Here is a 22,674-nt window from a genome sequence, read left to right as displayed (position 1 = left end):
CATTCAGGAATTACATATCTCTCTATAGCTATGTAGATAGCAGCAGATAGATATAGATAGTTATGTAGCTGTAGACAGAACTCTCAATATATGCATTTACATGCAATATGCATATATATAAAAAGCATGCAATCATTCTGAGGCTGTGCACTATTTGCACCAAGCAAAAACTGCAGGAATCTTCAGGGCATACAATGCAGTATTTTGGCTTTATAATGCAGCAAATGCTGGAATGTGCAATACAGGTTGCAAAAGCCGACAAGCTAAACAGTTTTTATTTGGCTCAGGGTACTTAACTGTCATATCTCTGGTACAATATACCTTTTTGTCTAGTACATAGCCATCACTTATTAATCCTATTCTTTGTGTTTTTTCCCCTAATGTCTTGAATAAGTCAGCATGAATCATAAATATCCATTCCTATTTAAAATAATGGAGCACAGTTGGCCACACCAGTAAATTTTGACAGTCAGCTATTTCTTGCTCTGAACAAACGCTTGTGGTATTTAGTGGGTTTGCTATTGGCAGCATCTTCAGGTTACATTCTTGACCATATGTGTTAGTTCTTAGAATTTTGTTTCAAAGGATAAAATGCGTTATCAATGCTCGCTTCTCTTTGGTCAGATGCAAAACAATGTATATACTACAAATCGCAAAAAGAAAAGTAAACACGTTTTTATATTAACAAAGCAAACAGGATTCCTTTCAAAGAGAATTCACAGTGACTTTATCTGTAGAATGTTTTGGTGCTTATGCACTCATTTTGTAACAAGTGCATGCTGTACAGAATATATTGCCTGTATACTGAGGGCAGTGGGAGGGGGTGGGGGGCACATGAAGCTGCTTTTCATTGTGCACTGCAGCTTGGTTGAATGGAAAGTTAAGCCTTTGATGCATTTTTATACTGTACATATTTGTATATATTAACTATATTGCCATGTTATGAACACAGATTTTGTTATATTTGCTTGTTTCTGTTTCCTACAAAACTGGTCCATTATGGGGGATAATTTTTGTAATCAAAAATATGCTTGTAATTTTTTGTTTATTTTCCTCGGTTGTCCTTTTTTTATGATTTATAAAGGAGTTACGAGTTGAGTTTACAGAGGAACTATGAGAAGCAAGTCTGTGTTTGCATGAGACCTGCCCAATTGCTGGCTATAGGGGAGGGGGGGGAATCTAAGTCCAAATTTTGCTTTTAAGGCATGCCTACTCCCATACATGTACAATTATCCTCTTTGTATTGTATCTAATAGTGCCTGAATTTTTTGCTTTAAAAATGTCTTCGTAGAGGCACAATTCATAATTGTCAAAATTTGAAACATTAGCTTAATTTTGTTTTCATGACCTCTCATTTCTCCTCTTTATTTATTTTGTTGCTGTTATAATGGGCCCCCAGGCCATTTCTGACATTCCAGTGTTCTTCTTCCACATTAAGGATGTTTTTAAAATTACTAAGATTATTGAGCCAACAGGCTGTTTTAATCAAAACCATGTTTCACTTGGTTTTGATGATTATGAATGGTCCTTACTATGAAAAAAAATGAATAAAATAAAAAGAAATCCTTTCTTCTAGGAGGATTGTGCCACCTAGTGGTCAAAAAGATTCATCACAGATATGCATCTTCCCAATATTTCTCTGTCTTTCTCAAATCCAAGGTCCTCAAAGGTGGCAATTTTGCTTCAAATTATTTGTCTATTATCGCTAACTTAAAGTAAATAACAAATTGAAAATGTTAATGGCATTTTTTTCTTTGGTTGATTGCTAAATAAATTCATATAATTTATACTAGAGGAGATTACTGCTTTTATTGTTTTGGTGTTTCCAAAACCAATTATTAACAATCAGGTCTCTGTAGCTCATTAAATTTAAATCAGGTCAAACCTGTTTATCGAAGGCCTTGTTTGATTTACAAAAGGATGGCTTTGTACTCGTGCATTTAAGATGTATTTCTGTGTATGATTTTTGCAGCATTGAAATCTCTCAACAATGATTTTTGCTCTATATTTTTTTACCACTGCAAATAAAATCACTCCAGCTTAGAACCATAATTAAAGTCCCAGATAATAGATGATGTATCTTTATGTGTTATGTTTAAAAGAAAAAAATCCCAAACTGTGCATATAGCTCTGAATGCCTCATTTCCATAAAAAAGGTTTCTATACATATATTATTTACATTTTTAAACATGGTAATTCTTTCCTTTGTGGCAGAAAATGTCTCTTTCTCACTGCAGTTATTGGAAAGCAACTGCTCAACATCTGAAACGTTATTGTAATTTGCATCAGGAAACTGAACTACAGACGTTAAGGACTTGGGTGTGTTCAATTATGATTTTGCTGGAGGCTGTCCCTCATTTTAATGCTGCACTCATTGAACTACCTTTCTGAAATCTAGCTGATATGGTTCACCATAGACATGCTTCACAACATCATTAGCTTTGCAAATGGCTTCATTTCAGTCAATGCAGACTTCAGTTTTGGCCAATTGTAAAATGGAAATTTGAAAAGGGAAAAAAAACAGATGCACTTAAAACATGAAAAGAATTATTTATATGATAAAAATATATTTAGATTTTCAAAGCACAAGACTGAACAGAAGTGCTCTTTTTATGCTTTCTGAAGATGTTACTGTTAAAAGTCTTTCTACATCAGGCTTAATAAATCTGTAATGACATTTGATGGATTGATTTCTGTGTGGATTTTTCTCCCCCCTCCCCTCCCTCCTTTCTCTCTTTCAACAGAGAGAGTAAAAGTCTGACCCAGAGAGATTGTGGCAATAAAAATCACAGGAATGTGCCTGTTTGAGTAAAACTCCATGACCCATTACTAGCATCCTCTCTTCTCTTAAATAATATTTTTTAAATACAACTACACCACTCTGTATTTGTTTCTACATATCTTTTGCTTTTGCTCATCTGGATGCTCTGACCACTTCACGCTTGGTTTATTTATGATGTAATCTACTGAAAGGCATTGGGCTGCTGTCACACAAATTCAAGGATTGCTAGCCATAAACCAGGCATGATTGAGATACAAAATACCCAGCTCTCAAGCGCTCCACCTCAGACGGATGGTTCTGTTTAACACTTAGTTTCCCTAAGTACTCCCTAGTTTCCCTTAATGTTCTGTCTGAATTGGGTGATGTTTCACATCCTGGAGTTCAAGAGCAGAAGCTGATACCACACAAGAAAATGATTTGTTATTTACTGCAGATGGGTTGAAACTATCAATGGCAGAGATTCCCAAGCCTTCTACTCATTAAATTATGATGGATATAGTATTGCCTGTTAGCTATATTTAATTGCCACTGCTTTGCATCTGGTTGATAAACTAGAAGAAGAAAGGCAAGGTTCTTCTCAAGAAAATCCATTATACTTAATGGTACCAGAAAGCAGAAGTCCTGAGAGACAGAACATAGGCCCTGTCTACACTCCCTGCATGCAGTCAGCCTACGTGAATAACATAGCTGAAGCCAATGTACTTAGGTCTGCTTACCATGGTATCTTCATCACGGTAAGTCAACAGCTGACACTTTCCCATTGACTCCACTGGAGTTCTGGAGTGGATGGAAAAGCGCTTGGTCGATGTATCACATCTATATTAGATGTGATAAATCGACCCCCTGCAGGATCGATTGCTGCTCGTCAATCCAACCTGTGCTGAAGACATGCCCACAGGCCAATCTTGAATACACACACTTTAAGTAACTGCATGGGGTGCTGCACAGATTTGCATCCTATAGACCGGGGGTTGGCAGCCTATGGCTTGCGAGCCAAATATGGCTCTCTAGGGGGCTAGATAGGGCTCTTTTGGAACTCCAGCTCAGCCCTCACCAGACCCCCTCAGCAGGGAGCATACAGCCTTATGGCCCCTGCAAGACTCAAATGCCAGCGCAGCTTCCTGTGGGGAGGAGCAGGAAGAAAAAGCCTGGAGGCTCCGTGCTGGATCTGGCACGTGGGGATAAACAGGCTAAACACGGCTCAGCATGACAGCGTTTTCCTTCCCCCAATGTGGGGGAAACCAGGAACCAAATATGGCTCCCTGAACACTGACATTTCCTTCCCTTGGGACACACTTCCTGCAGCCTCCCCTGTTCACCCTTCCTGGAGGCTTCCATGGAATGGGAGCAGTGGAAGGCATGTTACACAGTGCCTGCCACATGGTGCAAAAACAAGTGCCCCTCCCAACTCACCACCTCCTCCCCCCCCCCCCCCGGCCAGACAACCTGCCCACAGCCTCCTGGCCAGACACCCCCAGGCCAGACACCCTTTGTCCCCAGGTCCCTGGCCAACATGCCCCTTGCCCTCTGGCCAAGGAGCAGAGCGTAGGGAGGATTTTGAGCAGAAGGCAAGGGGTGTCTGACCTGGGGGCAAGGAGGATGTTGGCCACACAGCACGTCCCCCTGCCCTGTGGCCAGACAGCCAGCCCTCAACCCATTCCTACCTCCTGGCCAGACCTGGCACCCTCATCCCTCCTACATCCCATCTCCCACTCAGATCCCTATTCCATTCACTGGCAGCCCTGTACAGCATACTTAATGCCTCATTTTGGCTCCAACCCACAAAATCCACTAACACTGGAACCTCAGAAGAGAAAATCTGGCCTGAGGCCTTGAACTTCAGTCCTCCTTGCCCCTCTCCCCACTATGGGAATGGCACACCAGGGGAGTGAGGCATTTCAGTTGGGGGTCACATCAGTGAGGGTTGGGAGGTTTGGGTTTTGGTTTTTTTGGCTTCTCACTTGCATGATCCCCAACTGATTTTTCTGTGGGTCAGTGGTCCCCAAACCAACAAAGGCTCCCCATTCCTGCCATAAATAAGACAATGTTGAAACCTTTTGTGTTGGACATAATATTTTACTTTGTTTAAAAATGAAGCCTGGCCAACAAGCCCCCAATTCAGGCCCAGTCCTCATCTGGCTGCAGCATCATAGCACTCCTGTACGTACGTACGTACACACACACACACACACACACACACACAGCCCATCATACACCAGACCCCCCTGCCCTGAGGCCCTCATATCTCCACATCCCCAAACTCATGCACACCCACATCTCCAGCCCCTGTCATAAGATTGACAGAAGACAGCTTGAATGAGTGCTTGAAGCTTGAAGCTGGATTTGACCCATTATGATGTAAACTTCAAAGAACTTCAAAAAGATGCAGCAGCGGAAGTCCCATTAAATAAAGTCTGTGAGTACAATGTTCCATTTATGCTATTGGGATAGCTCAGTGGTTTGCGCATTAGCCTGCTAAACCCAGGGTTGTGAATTCAATCCTTAGGAGGCCATTTGGGGCAAAAATTTGTCAGGGATGATACTTGGTCCTGCTGAGAAGGCAGGGGACTGGACTCAATGACCCTTCAAGGTCTTTCCAGTTTTAGGAGATAGGCAATCTCCATTCATTTATTATCAATAATATTAAGTTGCATATTTTCTGTCATGCAAATGGGCATTCTTATATGGCTCTTTATTGACCACTTGTTCTGAATTTTTATGTAGTTTGGCTCTTTGGTTTGAAAAGGTTGCCAACCCCTGCTATAGACTAAGGTAATAATCTCTCCCTGCTGTCACAGGACAAAGGGGAGATCACTCACTGCATACTCCCATCCTGCTGGAAGTTGGAGCTGAAAAGACACCACATGATTTCCCCTGATAGCAGTGAAATCAGAAGAGGAGGTAACAACACAACACCTCTCGTGTGTTGGAACCTTCATTTCAGAAGGGCCAACCCCACAAATAGGTCTGCTCCAAATCAAGTGCTAATCAAGTTTGGATCCCATAGGGGATTTTCTGTTGCCTTCATTCTGGGACCTAGCACATTCCACTTCTTTGCCCTTCAATCTGAATGTAATGGGCAATCACTTGTCGGTTGGCTGGTTGACAGCTACTCATTGGATGCCAGAGCAGCCTCTGTCCATGGGGAGCTCGGGCCCCCTGCAGATGGGCACTGCTGCCGCCCTGTGCTGCTGCCTCTGATACAGGGGTGGCATGCAGTGGCAGGGCCCTCCCTGGGAATGGGGCTAGGAAAACACTGGCTGCCGACTCCCTCTCAGGGGGGAGGTGGAGGTGGCATTGAGTAATCATGTAAACACTAAGAATTTTGGTGGTTACACATTTATTCAGATAAACAAGTTCTAACATCCCTAGGAACACCTAAACCCCGCCTGCTCCTGATGCTGGGAATGACAGCCAGCAGTTGTCCTGCCTCCCAGTTCCCCGCTTTAAGTAGTAGATTGTAGTTCCAGTAACCCAGAGGGTAAGATGCAGCCCAGAGAGGGTTAATCAGACAGCTTGCAGGGAAGTGACTGAATTTAGAGGTGGCAGCTGATTCTGGTTTTAGCCCCCCTCGTGAACACTCCTGAGATATTCATCTCCCTGCAAACTCCAGGTGAGAAAGTGCACAGAGGACAAGACTTAAACTAGTGACAAGTGGTGTTTGCATCTCTCTGGCATTGGGAGCCCAACTGGAGACTGTTTTTCAGAGGGCCGGTGCTCAGCACTGTCTGAGAACCAGGTAGTCTCTCAGATTTGGAACCTGAACAGGGAGATCTTCCAAAATATCTAAATTAAATAAATTAATGGAGATTGCCTATCTCCTAGAACTGGAAGGGGCCTTGAAAGGTCATTGAGTCCAGTCCCCTGCCTTCACAGCAGGACCAAGTACCATCCCTGACAAATTTTTGCCCCAAATCCCTAAATGGCCTCCACAGGGATTGAAAAAGGTCTGCTACCTTCTCTCCCCAGAAAAAGTTGGTCTGAAATCATTCTGCAGCTACACCGCCAATACCCTTCTATGGGCTGCTTTGTCTTGTGTCTGATGTGCCATTTCATTCCATTTGGTAATTGGCCATGGTGGGGGTTGCCTAGCATGGTCATCCTCCTTAGATTAGGGTTGGTGAATGCAATAGCTGACTTCAGAAAGCAGAGGGGAAGGAGGAGAACATCTCATTAAGGTTAAAGCTGATATAGCCAGCTAAAGAACACACACATCCCATGATATCCCTGAGTTCCTACACAGGGAATGTGTGAGAAATCTATGGTGTCAAGGAGCACCCAATCCTTGTGCTGGCCCTTAGAACATAGGTAAATGTCATCCTTAATTCCTAATGTATAGGGCTTTTGGATAGGGCTGAAAGCTTAGGGAGGTTGTGGAATCTCCATCACTGGAGATATTTAAAAGCAGGTTAGATAAACATCTATCAGGGATAATAGAGACCACGCTTAGTCCTGCTATGAGGGCAGGGGACTGGACTTGATGGACTGTCAAGGTCCCTTCCACTTCTAGTATTCTATGATTCTATAATGTCAGTTCATGGCCATTATATCGTGTGGCCTTATAACATATCTCCCAGTTCCTTTAATCAAAAGTGCAAAATATCAGATTAAAAATAAAGGTTTGCATTAGATCTTCCATTCATGTTCACCCTTCCTTTTTGATGGAGATAGCCTAAAGTTTATAACACCAAAAATATCTGTCATCTTCATCTAATAACATTTTTGCTTCTTTGAGCTAGGCACTTAAATGGATCTGTAGTATACTTTCTCAAGTAACTTATAAACATTACATCATTTGCCCCAACTATATTTTAAAAGAAAATTATGAGTCATATTTTTACAAACCCAGAAATACTGAGTGACATCATTATTAGAGGCTCTATTTGAGGTACCAAGAGTCTGATTTTCCAAAATGTTGAGTAACGGGAGTTGTGGTAGTCAGCCTTTCTGAAAACTGAGCAGCGCATTCTCCAAGAAAAAAACACCACCACTGAGGCAATATCAGAGAATTTAAAAAACAATTATGGTGTATGTCAATACATTGAAGACATCGATTCATCCCATAAATTCAACAATATTCATAATCTACTCTTCCCCACTTCCTGAGGCAACAGCCCAAGAGGATAGATCCTGGTCCTTGTAGCCATTCCATAAAGGTCAACAAGCTCTGAATGTTTGGCAATTGTTTTCCCTTCTAGTCCAAGTTGCTTTCCTTTGAAACAACCATTTCCAGCCCAGATATACAAAGCTAGAGATTGTTAACATAGCAATCCAGCTGATCTCAACTATAGCAAGAAGGGCTACAGTTTAAAGGGCTACAGTTTGGTTTACAGACCAAATCTTCTAAATAAATATATATATATAGTGAACATACATATATTTTGGGGGTGTATTCAGTTTTAAAAATTTAAAAATTTGGTGCCGAACAAATTTTTAAAACTGAATACCCCCCCAAAATATATGTATGCTCACAAAATGCACCAGCCAGTTGTGGCTCAAACTAGCCAGTGCCAATTTGTATCTGCCTTTCTACTCATTGAAGTACATTTGCCTTTTGCAGGCCCACCAACAGAGGGAAAGGAGGCAAAGGGGCAATTGCCCCAAATCTAGTAATATCAAAGGCCCCAGGGCTCCTGACCACCACCACTGATGGTACTCAGAGCACTGAGCCTTTTAAATCATCAGCTGAGGGTCTGGAGAGGTCAAGGATATCTCCACAAACAGGGGATTGTGGGTCAGGAGGTGGAAGGCCATGGGACCTCAGAAAAAAGACATTTGCTAGGCTCTTTGCCAACATCCAAAAATGAGAGCGAGACCCCAAAAGATTGGGAAGTTGATATAAGCATCTGCATGTATGGAAGCTAACATGAAAAGTGAATCAAACAATCAGGTGAGGTTCGCTGATCTACAAGTCTTTCTGCTTCTGTGAGAAGTGACAACACTGCAGATGCCTATAGAACAAGCATGTGCATCTGGAACTAACTTAGGTAACAGCCAACAGGAAAATAATTCCATAAGAATCATATGTGATCTGCCCTATCTAAACACAACAAGATGTAAAGACTGCATCACTAATTCCAATAGTTTATAACATCATTAGATTATAGGTAATTTTTTTAAAGGACCAGATTGCACTTTCAGATACTTAAGTAATACTTCACTGGAATCAATAGTGGGAAACTTAGAATATGTGAAATGTAATGCTGTTACATTGTCTCCACTTGCTCTGAAATTAACCACATTTTAAACTGGATTATATAGAACATTAATAGGGGGGCTGGTTAAAAAAAACAGTGTCACTGAATAGCTGATGAGTGAACCCCACCCTTAAAACAGCTTGCAGCCTTGAAAGGGTCTGTGTTTTGCTATCAAGCAGCTAGACCACTTTATTGAAATGTTTGGGGAAATAAATTTAGGAAATAAACACTAATCCACAAAGGAATACTGAATACTACTCCACTTAACTAAAATATTCACTTTATGTCCTACATTGAATCCTGTGCTGATAAAACTTCCTCTATACTTAGGCAGTAAATTAATACAAACCAATTTTCATTGTGTTTTACTGGATGCCACTACCACCACTGTCTGCCTACAAGAAAGAAACAACAAAAATATAGCAAGAAAAAAAATTCAAAGTCCAGTGTTGGAACAAAATGTTACCTCACGTTTCAGTCTTTCAATGCTATATTGAGCTTCCTGTTCTGCCCATTTGTGGGAAACTCCCCCCTATGGATGGAAAAGAGCTTTGGGGATTGAGTCACAAGGACCTGATTTTCAGGGGTGATGCACACCTTGGAGCTCTGGGTACTCAGGACTTCTGACAAACAGGGCCAAAAGCAGAGTCCACAGAGCCAGTTTTAGCAATAGACTTCCTGTTGTGCAATGTCCCAGTTGAGAATGGGCGTAGCTGGGATTTTATAGGTCATACAGGACGCCCTGCTCACAGTGTCTTCCTGCTTCTTATGCTACCTCGTAGCTAGCCAGATTATGTATCAAACAGGAGGATCATTATCTATTCCTGGCAACTCCAGCATGAGCCATGATTTTCAACATGTTGTTAAGTACCTTCAGCTAAAGCACATAAACTTGGAAATTTAGGACAGATGTCCATGAAGGCTGAGCAGAGGGGCTCTGCAAATAACTTCAGAGATTTTTCAATTAAACATTTTCCCATCAGTATACTCAGCACCACACTGAAGAAAGAGGGCGATGTGCTTGCTGCTGCAAGGGACTTACAGGCAGCCTTGGTCTGGCCCTAACATGAGGCCAAACAGTGAGAGAAGGGAATGCTCACAAGGCTATGTCCTGCCTTGAAGAGCTCACAGGCTCCTCACTGATGTGGAGAAGTGCAGCGGTACAAAAGGGACTCAGGGGAGCAAGCTGGACCCCCTAAAGGGGTATTGTCCAAAGTATGCTCCCCATAACGCTCTGGAGAGGTTTGGAGAGAAAGCCTGTATCAGACAAACCCTGACTCTGGGATATGCCTAAAAAGCACAAGCTAATACCAAATTAGAATGGGATGATAATCTTGAGGTTAAAGAACTAAAGTAGGGCCAGGTATACACTCAAGGGGAAGGTCGAATTAAGATATGCAACTCCAGCAATGTTAATAACATCGCTAGAATTGATGTACCTTAATTCAGGTTTCCCCACCATCCCCATGCTCCCCTCGCATTCCTTAACTCCTCACAAGAGCAGGAGTACCAGCACCCTCTGAGTTTGATTTAGTGAGGCTTTACTAGACCTGTTAAATAGAACTCCAGAAGATCAATTGAGACAGCATCCTTCTTCCCCATAGTGAAGATATGGCTTGGGTGAATTGGGCTCAGTTCCTACTTCTGCTACAGACTCTGATCTTAGGCTCCTAGGTACCTTTATGAATCCCACCCTAAGTCCCCAGTTTTGGTTTCCCTGCAATTCACTACAATTCCAACTTCACTCAGTGCCTACATTTTCAGAGTAAAAGTTCTGTGGGTATCTATTCTTTTGCCTTGAGTCACACATGCTGTCACTGCATCACTCCAAGCATCCAGACACCTATCTTGCACCTACATCTGAGTGAGACACAATCTAATAAACATATTTAGTGTCTAAGCCACATGAGGGACTATATCTGCTGGGCTACCTCTGTGCCATTATCCAGGTAGCCACTTAACTAGTCAGTGGAAGAGATCAATAAAGAGAATGACTCTGTAATCCAATGGTAAAGGCATCTACCTAAGAGATGGGAGAACTAGGTCTAATCAACATGCAACAATCACTGTGCCATCATTTATCTAGAGAGCAACAGCTTCAATAGGATAGGATGAAGGGATTCTCCATCTCAGAATACCCCACGGATGCGTCTAGACTGGCAAGTTTTTCCGCAAAAGTGGCCGCTTTTGTGCAAAAACTTGCCAGCTATCTACACTCGCCACTTGATTTTGCGCAAAAGCACTGACGTTCTACTGTCCGAAATCAGTGCTTCTTGCGCAAATGCTTTGACGTTCCCGTTCGGGCAAAAGCCCTTTTCCGGAAATGTTTTTGCACAAGAGGGTCAGTGTAGAAAGCTAAAAACTGTTTGCGCAAAAAAGCCCTGATAGCGAAAATGGCGATCGGGGCTTTCTTGTGCAAAACACGTCCATGCCAATCTAGACGCGTTTTCCACAAAAAGTACTTTTGCGGAAAAGCGTCCGTGCCAATCTAGACGCTCTTTTCCACAAATGCTTTTAATGGAAAAACTTTTCCGTTAAAAGCATTTGCGGAAAATCATGCCAGTCTAGACGTAGCCCTCAGGTTTGTAATTCAAGCACTATTTAGAAAGGTAGCAGACCTCTGTTCAAATCCTCTCTCCTCCTTTGGCAAATGGGGGAATTAAATCTACATTGTCAGTATCGCTGCCAAGTACTCTAACTACTGGGTTACAAATAATAAATGTTAGCAGCCTCATCTCCAGCTGTTGCTTGTGTAGTGAACCTAACGTAGTCCTACAAGAATTGCCTACATTGCTGGACTCCAGGAAGTGGGTTCCCATGTGTGGATTATTAGGTGCCCATCTTTCCCCATGCATAAATCCTACGCACCTAACTTGGGTAAGCAGATTGCAGTGGCGTTCCTGGTATTTTCTAGGCACTTAAACAACAGGTGTCATGAAGCTCAGAGCTGCAATGCCCAAGTCTCTCTGTGAATTTTACTCTGTATCTTAGTTCTGTATCCATAAAAATGGAAATAACGATACCTCTTTTCCTCCCAATATCTATCTTACCTAAATGAACTGAGTTCAATTGCCAGCTGTGCCACTGGCCTGCAAGGTGACTTTAGGTAAGTGATTTCATCCTTATCTCCCTCAATTTACCCATCTATAAAATGGCCGTAATCATCCTTATCTCCTTTGTGAAGCTCCTTGGCTGAGTCTAGACTGCATCCCTTTTCCGTAAAAGGGATGCAAATTAGACATATCGCAATTGCAAATGAAACGGGGATTTAAATCTCCCCCGCTTCATTAGCATAAAAATGGCTGCCGCTTTTTTCCGGCTCGGAGCTTTGCCGGAAAAAAGCGCCAGTCTAGACGCGGATCTTTTGGAAAATAAAGCCTTTTCCGAAAAATCCCTTATCCCTCTTAAAATGACCTAACCCTATCCCTCATTTTAAGAGGGATAAGAGATCTTTCAGAAAAGGCTTTATTTTCCGAAAGATCCGCGTCTAGACTGGTGTTTTATTCCGGCAAAGCTCCGAGCCGAAAAAAAGCGGCAGCCATTTTTATGCTAATGAAGCGGGGGAGATTTAAATCCCCGCTTCATTTGCAATTGCGATATGTCTAATTTGCATCCCTTTTATGGAAAAGGGATGCAGTCTAGATACAGCCCTTGACATTTACAGATGAAAAGCAACATTTTCAAAAGCAACTAAGTGACTTAGTCTGTTACCAGGTTTACTCTAGAATGTTTTGCCAATATGGGAATGGCTGGTAAGGTGTGCTTTTTTAATTAAATTTCTGTACCAAAGCTCTAGCATAAATACAGTTATGCCATCTTTAAAATAATTGCTCAAAGAGCAAAGCTTATTTCATTCATGGAAAGAGTAAAAACTATACCAACAAAAGCTCTTTTTTGTCCACAGAAACTGCATCTATCCTAGGAGTATCTGCTACTCTAGCTTCACTATTATAGCTAAACTAGTGGACCTTTTCCAGTGTAAATCTGGGCTTAACTTTTATGTAGAGACTTTTGGATAAAAAAAGTGTCAGTGCAACAAAATATTAGTATAAAGATTGTAATCTCATTGGTGCAAAAACCATCTCCTACATGAGACTTTAGGTGCTCTGTGACAAACAAAAATAATAGACAACACAGTATGTCCAGACAAGCTCAGCTATACATACTTTTTAATAGTTATATAAAGCATACAAAATTTTGTAAAACATTTTCAGACTTAATACTTTGAGCAGCCAGCTCAGACATTTTAAAAGGACGTGTGTGTCACACTTTCAGGTTTGTCAAAGAGGAAACTCAATTCTGAGGTACTAAAAATCAACAGTCATTTTGAAACTGTAGGTCCACATTCGTAATGAGCAATTTGAAAATTCCTATTTAACTCACAATAGTCAAGCAGCCAACCAAGCTTTGTTTAACTGATGCAGCTAAGTTGATATCAATAGGTTTTGGCATGAACACTATCATTGTGGTACTGGATACATCTTGGATAACTTATGCCAACAAATTAGAAAAAGCAACAGCATTTAGAACTACAATACTGACAGGCTGCCAAAGTGAAAAGTCACCAGGCTCTTAATACATTTAAAAGGCAGAGCAACAGCAGAATTAGCTCCCGGGGCCAGGATAGGGTTGCCAGGTGTCCGGTATTGGCCCGGACAATCCAGTCTTTGCAGCTTCTGTCTGGTATTTTCTGGTTCCCTTGGATGGAAGGCTGCTTGGGATATTTTTTTCCTGCTACATCTGGGGATTTAAAGGTGCAGTGAGGTTTTTTTTTCCTCACAACAACTTTGGTCCCCCATTTTTGTTTGTTTGTTTGTTTTGTTTGTTTGATTGCTCAACCAATTTTTTTCCTTCCATGTTCGGTATTTTTGGTGAAAATGTCTGGCAACCCTGGGCCAGGAGCTAACCCCGCTGTGGCTCTGCAGTTCCCCCCTTTTTGATGGAAATTCCATCGGCTACTTGATTAGCTGATTAAATATAATGTAACGTCCCTACTTGATAGCATTTCTTTAGCTTCAGACAAAGTGCACGGATCTCTCTCCCCAACAGAGCCCTGAAAAGAGCACACAGATTTACAAACACATATCAATAGTCCATGTCTCCTCTTATCCCCACTCCACCCTTTCTTCTCCCCCCTCCAATAACCAGGAAGTCACAAGCGAAGAGCTGGAATCATGGAAAGTGTATTTGCAAAATTTATTCAAAGAAGAAAAAAATGTCTCATATGTTATTTGCAGAACATGATGAGACAACCTCTACAGCCGGCTGATGAATGAAAACATTTATTTGTGAATAATTATTTCAACTTTTACTGGCTGAGTACACCACAATTATTACGTGCAATTAATTTGATCAGCTCTGCTTATGAACAGGGAGAGTTTTCATTAAAATCCAGTCAGAGGGATGGATGCCTGTCACAAAGTGATCCATACGGTTATATAATACAACTTTTAATTAAGCGAAAAACAGTCAAAAACAATGGTAGCCAGCATCTAATTTGTGCACTAAAGTCTGTTCTGCAGCAACACATTTCAGTATCTACTGAAATGCTGAAGAGATGAAATCAGAGATAACATTACTGTTTCTGCAGGCTTCCTTTGGTTCATCTCACTTGTCAGTGAAGGTCTATGGTTATGTATTATGATTTCCTTAACACAAGAAAGTCAAATAGGTCAATGCTTTTGCATGTATGGTATATGTTGGATTGTCTTTATGTTTAGCTGTTTTTTTACCAACACTCATGCAGCTCTTAATTTAGGAACATAGCATAAACTTTGCCTTCAGGTATATAGCACCTTCAGCATTTTTAGATTCTCTCTTTCATTTTGCATCTTTTCCAGATGATTACTGCATGCTACTACTGCCACCTAATGCTCAAACAAGTCCTCAGCCTTTATTGGAAATCAGGAAATTTCAATGTGCTACTATACAACTTCAACTGAATGAAATGAAATGGGGAAGAGTCCCTCTTAGGCCTTATCTGCATGAGAAAGTGATTGAAATGTCATTGGCAACCACGAGTTTGTCTCCTTCTCCGATTCCACCATTGCTAACACTGGTGAGCTGCTGAACTAATGGCAGCTAACTTTTAGGATATTTCCACTCTGTAGCCCAGTGGTCACCAACCAGTAGATCGGAATCTACTGGTAGATCTTGGAGCCTCTGACAGGTGCTTCTGACTGAGCTGGCCAAAAGGCTATCACGTGCCAGCACTTCAACTGCCCCTCCCCCCACTGCTGTGTACCTCCTGCCCTTTGCCTTGGAGCTGTTCCCCTCTCCCACCCTGTATTCTATCTCCACAGAACAGATGTGGGGGGGCAAGGCTTGGGACGGAGAGAGTTTGCTGGTTGCTTTGGAGAGTGGTGCAGGGCCAGGGCAGGCATGAGTAGCCCCACTGCACCACCTCCCAAGTAGGGTTGCAAGGTAGACCCCATCAAAAAAACAGACTCTTGATCGTGGGTGGGGGAGGAGAACCGGCTGGGAGGGGGGGCAGGGCTGGCCGGGAGGCGGGGGGACAGGAAGCAGAGCTGGCGGGGGAAGGTCCGGGGGCCGCTGGGCTGGACGGGAGGGGGGGGAGGCCGGAGGAAGGGGGGCAGGAAGCAGACCTGGCAGGGGAGGGGGATGCAGCCAATGGCCACAGCCGGAGTCCTTCGGGCCACATCCCTGGCAGGCACTCCCTTTAGTTGCAAGCAGAAGCCGGGTGGAGGCAGGGTTGCAATTGGCGCTGGGAGACTCTGGTTGTGTGCAGAAGCCTGGCAAAGGGAGTTGCATTGAAGTCCCGGCCCCCACCCCGCCCCACCCCACCCGGCTTTTGCACGTGACCACAGGGCTCCCAGTGCCAATCATGGCCCCACCTCCCAGTCGCTCCCCCGCCCCTGCTAGGCTTCAGTCCGGCACCCAGCCAGGAATTCAGAAAATACCGTACTTTGCACATGTCTGGTATTTTCTGAATTTTTCTACCGGACAGACGGTGCAAATACCCGACTGTCTGGTAGAAAACCGGACACCTGGCAACCCTACTCCCAAGAGCCAACTGTGGTAAGCAGTACCCTGCTGGAGCCTGCATCCTGAATCCCTGTCCCATACCCTCTCCTGCACCCCAAACCCCTGCTCTAGCCCTGAGCCCTCCATAGACCCAAACTCCCTTAACAGAGCCTTATTCTAAATCCCCTCCTGCAACCCAACCCCTGCCCCACGCTCAGCTCAGAGTCCCCCTTGTGGAATGAGGAGTAACGGTAGTTCAAACTAGGAAGCCTAGTTCGAACTACCTAGTTCATGCCGCGTGTAGCCGCGTGGCACGGGGTTCGAACCAGCGGGGATTTAAAAATGGCGGCGCCCCGCTTATGCAAATGAAGCCCGGGAAATTCAAATCCCGGGCTTCATTTGCAATTGCGGTATGCCTACATTACCCTGCTATTTCGAAATAGCGGGGTAGTGTAGACATACCCTCACTTCATATCCCTTAGGCAGGGCTTGAATCCACCACCCTGCCCTAACCCTCTGCCCCTGCCTGATGAAAGGGAGGGAAGACAGGGGAGGGAGGAAGAATGGAGTGAGCAGATGCAGGGCCTTGGCAAAGGGGCACAAAGGAGGTCAGGCAAATTTGGGTTTGAGATAGATGCTGGGTTGCATTGAAATTAAAAAAGTGATCTCGTGCTTTAAAAGGTTGGAGACCACTGTTGTAGCCAGAGTTCCAAGAGAACAGACTGTTGAGAAGGTTGAGCTGAGAATAAAGAACTCTTGAGTTCTTTCCTATTCGCCTCTGATATTATTTGTATTGCATGCTGTGGTTATTATGGTGGGACCTAGGGGCCCCACTGAGCCCTTGTCTACACTAGGGAGTTATTTCGAAACAACTCCTCTTATTTTGAAATGACAAGTGAAGCGTCCACACTCCCTAGCCCATTATTTTGAAATAAGAGGCTAGTTATTTCAAACAACTCCTCCTGCTTTCCTTGGGGAATAAGCTCATTTTGAAATAACCAGTGTTGTCTTCAAGTCGTCATTGTCAAGTCCAAGTCAAGTCTCAAGTCACTACAGTTCAAGTCTAGTCTCGAGTCCCTAAAGTCACTTTCGAGTCAAGTCCCAAGTCGAGTCTCAAATCTTAATTTAAAAAATGTCAAGTCACTTTTGTACAAGCCATCAATATCGGCATTTTCGGACAATTTTTTCACCAAGTCGATTAACAAAATTAGCAAGTCTCATGTTGAGTCTCAAGTCACAAACAATGAACCCGAGTCAAGTCGAGTCACCTAGGCAACTTAAGTCGGACTCAAGTTCAAGTTGTGGGACTCGAGTCAACAACTCTGGAAATAATTCCCCAAATGACTAATTTCCTAGCATAGACATGCCCTCAGAGATTAGGGTCCTGTTGTTAGGTAGTGCAGGTTGAACCTCTAAAATCCAGGACACTCAGGTCTGGCAACATCCCTGGTCTGGCAGGACCTCAGATATTGATGGACCAGATTGCCCCGGCTGGGCAGGTTCAGAAGCACAGCCTAAGCTGGGCTGGCAGTAGGGACACATCCCCAACAGGGCTGGCACTGTGAGGAATACAGCCCTGGCCAGGGCTGCCAGCAAGGAGAGCCGTCCCAGCCAGGGCTGGAGGCAGCAGGGCCAGTGGCCAGAAGTGCCACCCTGCTAAGGCTGGTGAGCGCAGCCCCTCCCAGGGCTGGCGTGATGGGAAGCAGCCTCAGTTGGGGCTAGCTCAGTGGGGGCAGCAGAGCCCATGATGGCTGGTGGTGGGGAGCACAGCCCCAACCAGAGCTGGAGTCAGCAGGGCTGGCAGCTAGGTGTGCAGCTAGGGCCAGCGCCATGGAGGCGGGGGGGGGGGGGGGGGAGAGAATGCAGCCCTGGCCAGAATTGGAAGCAGCAGGGCTGGCCTCTGTCCAGAGCTAGCATAGTGGGGGCTAGAAGTAGCAGCAGCAGCCCTAGCTGGGAGCAGAGCAAACAGCCTGGTAGGGAGCCTTTACCTTCCCTTGTCCGGCATACTCTGGTTTGGGACCACTCAGATCCTGAGGGTGCCGGACAAGGGAGGTTAGAACGAAAAGAGTGCACCATTCAAAATGGATCAACAAACCAGTGACAATGGCACAAGGTAGAAAACTATTTTGCTCAGCACTTAATCTAGTGGTTTAGGCATTAACCTGGACCCCAGGTACTAACATGGGTTTTAACACAGACTTCAGTCATCAGCTGAAGCAGTTAGGATGGGATTATCACAAAACCTCCCCTTTTTCTGGCCTGTGTTTGTGTGTACAATGTTTAAAACACTTGGGATTAAGTGGGATTTGCAAATATGCTGAGGGTGCAGCTAACTGATCCCTCTGAAATTAAGGGTATTGCCATTAACTTTTTGTAGCAGCTAGACTGATGCTGAGCATTTTTGAAAATCACACCTACGAGTATTCTGTAGCACCGCCAACAAATAAGGTGCTGAAAAATCCAAACAATTTTAAGTAGGGGTACAAATTACCAGAGCAGAGCAGTTAATTGTGCTTGCAAAAGCCCGTTTCCAGCTGGGCTGAGCACATATTGGCATTGCACTTCTTCCCGGTGGCCTTTTTCAAGGCTAGTGATTTGCCAGACTGAAGGAAGCTGAACTGTGCACTTTCCCACCACCTTTCTGGAGGATCACAAGGCTGCATTAACTTAGGACCCTCTTCTGAGGGGCTAGCATGGTTCTACTGACCGAAGTCCCAGCCTGTCTGGCTCCACTGAGGCTACATTCAGGGACAGATCAAGAGGAGACCATGAGGTACAAGCTCTCTGAGCTACTGGCCTGGCCTCTGGCACTTGTGCGAGATCCTAAGCTTTACCCTGCCTTACCTATAAAGGTAGCATGAGGGCAGGGGAGGCTGGAAATCACTAATGGAAGATGGGGGAGAAGAGGACAATGGAAATCTAATGGAATTTCCTGAACCAATATAAGAATTTTTCCTGCATAGGGACACAATTTGGCCCATCACTATATTTTTTATATAGATATATAGATAGATAAACAGATGTGTACATAGATGCAGATACATAAAGCTGACAAGTCCTTACCCCCAAGAGCTTACAGTAAATTAGACAACACAAAGCATGACAAATGGATGAGGATATGGAAGGACACAGGTTAATCTGCACGCCTCAGCTATGCCATTATTTTTATCTACCTTTAACTCCTTTGTACAGAACTTTCATATATTATTATGGGAGGGGGACATGGTTTTCAACTGGAGACAGCTTACTAGGGCCTAATTCCCAGTCCTGTGCTCTGAGGCAGAACAGCCTACTGAACTAAGAGGAGGAAGGAAAATGAACATGACACCACACTAAAGGGCTCTACAACCAGGCTATATCTACACTACAAGGTTTTTGCACAAAACCAGCTGGTTTTGAGCAAAAACAGGCAGAGCATTCACACCTCAAGTGCATTTTTGCGCAAGACAATCTACAGTCAATAGACAGAACAGAGGGCTTTTTGCAATGTAGGTGTACCTCCTTCTATGAGGCATAACTCCTTTTTGTGCTAGAGCTCATGCACAAAAAGGCATAGGTGGACACTCCACAGGGATTTCTTGCACAAAAAAAGCCTATGCAAAAAAGCACAGGTGCTCTGATGACCATTCTGTGAATGACCATCTGAGCTTTCTGGACGTGCTTTTGCACAAGTTTTTGCGCAACATCTTTTCAGCAAAAGGCTTCTTCCGCAAAAACCCTGCAGTGTAGACAAAGCCCCAGTGAAAAAAAGATATTCCCCCATTCTAACTTTTGCATTGCCCAGCCTCTTTTTAAAAATATTTTTATGTGCAAGGCCTTCATATTCCTGGGCACCAGGAAGTCCCAGAAATTAAGTCTCGGACTAAATTTGTCAGGGAGAAACAGACTTGCATACATGTGTAAACAATTCCACAATTAAGTCACATCACTGTTCTGATTTCTGTGACATTACAGATCACACAAGCACATATACAAATGAGCACACCTGGTTATTAGGCACACAATTTGCGTAATTGGATGTACAGCTCACACACTTGTAGTGGCACTGCTGTTATGGGCAATATTTTCACTCATACAAGGATTTTGGTATACTTGATCCACTTTCTAAACTAATTTTCCCAAGTGCAACTAATTACGAAGTTCATTATTTTGTAACCTATTCTAAATATTTTAACATCCTTATGCATGACTGTGTGATTTTCCACACAAATCACAATTTAAAAACTTGCTAATTCCAATTAAATATAGTATGTTTCAATGTGCACAGAATAGTGAAGAAATACTTTATTTTTTGGAAAAATTGAGTTGTAGCATATTGTATTGTCAGGTTTTCCCATGTTTTCTTTTACTGGTAAGGGACAGCAGAGTATTAAGTTTTATAATTCAACTCTAAATCCTAGTAAGAAACAAATAAATGTTCTTTCTGTATAATTTGAAAAGCAAAGAACAGAACATTTTCTTTGATTATGTAGCTGACTGGCAGTTATTAAAAGTACAGGGATGAATTTCTCCAAACAAATATTTACAATTAATTCTCTCACCAAAAGGATCTGAAAATTATAATTATAGAACTAAAATGTATGATTTCCAGCTATATTCCAGCCTTGCAGACACTACTCAAAACCTTAAACTGATACTCTGCTTGATGGTAAACAGTAACACAGTGCTTTGCATAAAATGGAAACTGTGAGAAATCAGAAATTTTGTTTACATATAAATTCCTAGTTTGCGCTGTGGCTAGTTTAGTGGATAAAGCAGGAAATCCCTACTCTAGTTCCCAGTTTCCATAGATCCAGAATAACTTTTAGCAGGCAATAACGCCACTCCAGATTTATCTTGGTATAACTGAAATAGAGCAGTGACCAACTCTGTTCTATTTTTGCCCAACTAAAAATGCTATGTCTACATACAGCTTATATCTAAATTACTTATATTACTCAACCACCTCCCTGAGTGATATAAAATTAGACCCATAATCTCCTGCTTGGACAGGGCTGTGCCACATAGCTACTGTGGTTTGAGTACTTCAGCCAATAGGAAAGCTCTCATTAACAGAGCCACAATATTGGACAGCTTACAGCAATGTAGTTGACTTAGAACATGGCTCTAGTAGACTTCAATGGTGTAGCTGCACCATGTTAACGACCCTTCTCTCTTACCTGGAGTGAATACTCATTTCCCACAGGACAGAGGAAAGGTTCAAGTAATATTGATAAGAAACCTTGGAGGTTATCAACTAACAATTGAAAGTAAAAATTACTCACCAGTTAAACCTGAAAGGCTTACACTGAAATTAATAAAATCCAACACCCCAGAAAACTAGCTATGATTTACTGTAATTATATCAAGTACCTCCCCATTCGTCGCTGGACTGTGTTTCCCCTGCATCTGTAATATAATCCCTTATTCAAATGTTCCCTATTTCAGAAATAATTTGCTAAATACATTGAGTTTTATATGTCTCAATGGTTTGGAAAAGCATGCAGCACACACATGGCTAAATTCAGTGTCTGGACAGAGTTGGGTGGGAAACTGTATTCCTGTATCAGAGATCGCGATTTAAAGAAAACCTTCCTGTGCTAAACTGACTCAGTAGTTGACAGGCTGCAGCCTTGGGCCCTTTAAATCCCTGCCAGAGTGTTGCATTTCATGCTCTGGGCAGTGCTAAAGGATAAGGAAAGGAGATGGGGTGCCAGGCCCCTTCCGGGAGCACAGGGCCACCTCCCAACACACACCCCTTGTATCACGGCTCATGTTGGCGCTGCTGTTCATGAGCTAAATCTAAAAGTATTTCAGAGTAGGTCACTTAACACATTTCAGCTCAGTTGGATTTTTACATTTGAAAAATTTTAATTAAAAATGTCAAATGGCAAAAGTTGAATTTCATTTTCAAAAAAAATGTTGAAGTGGGACAATTTATCAAAATAAGAAATTTGTCAAAACAAACCCTCTTCTCCCCCTCCCCAAAGTTTAAGTTTTTAATCAGAAGATTCCCTAACATTGGTTTGCCAGATACTGAGAATGAGCAACAGGGAATGGATTACTTGATTGTTTGTTCATTCACTGCCTATGGGTCACCTGGCATTGGCACTGCTGGAAAATAGAGTATTGCGCTAGATCAGGGGTGGCAAACCCATTCCAGATGAAGAGTCAAGATCCAGCTGGAATCAGCGTGAAGAGCCAGGGCAAAGAAGAGCCTGTCCTAGAGAGGCATAAGGATCTTGCGCAAAATGGGGTTTTTGCACAAAACAGAAGTGGCTACACTGCTTGTTTTGTGCAAAAACCCCTTGTGCAAAAATAAACAGAAAATGTGCTAATGTCATCGCAACTTATGCTAATGAGTATCTCAGCATATTTTCTGCCGCAAAAACCTGTAGTGTAGACGTAGCCAGAGAATAAAGGGTGATCTTATAATTAGTGCACTGAACTGGGATTCAATGTTCTAATCCCTATGACAGTTCATGTATGATAACGGGTAAATCAATTAACCTCTACCTCAGTTGTCTGAAAAATTGGGTTTATAGTAATTACTCGTTTAACACATGCCCACTTAACACATTTTTGCAATAGCATTTTATTTTTTGGGAATGTTTTTCAAATAACACGACAGTCCCCAAAGTAACATGAAAATAATCAAGTGGCAGACTACTACGTGCGGCGGTATAAGTTGGTGAGTGAAAACAGTGGTAATATGCATGAGCGGATGAATAC

The 22,674-nt window shown here is 43.0% G+C and overlaps 1 protein-coding gene across 3 annotated transcripts in view; it reads right to left on the bottom strand.

The window, feature by feature from the left end:
* The window catches only part of ZNF217 (zinc finger protein 217), a 102,190-nt gene that overhangs the window by 38,245 nt on the left and 41,271 nt on the right, over nt 1-22,674 (bottom strand). The gene's annotated exons all lie outside the window — the stretch shown is intronic.

The sequence above is a fragment of the Pelodiscus sinensis genome, chromosome 17, assembly GCF_052426305.1.
Source record: "Pelodiscus sinensis isolate ZL-2025 chromosome 17, ASM5242630v1, whole genome shotgun sequence".
In the NCBI taxonomy this organism is placed as follows: Eukaryota; Metazoa; Chordata; order Testudines; family Trionychidae; genus Pelodiscus; species Pelodiscus sinensis.
This window is presented reverse-complemented; position numbering and strand designations above follow the sequence as displayed.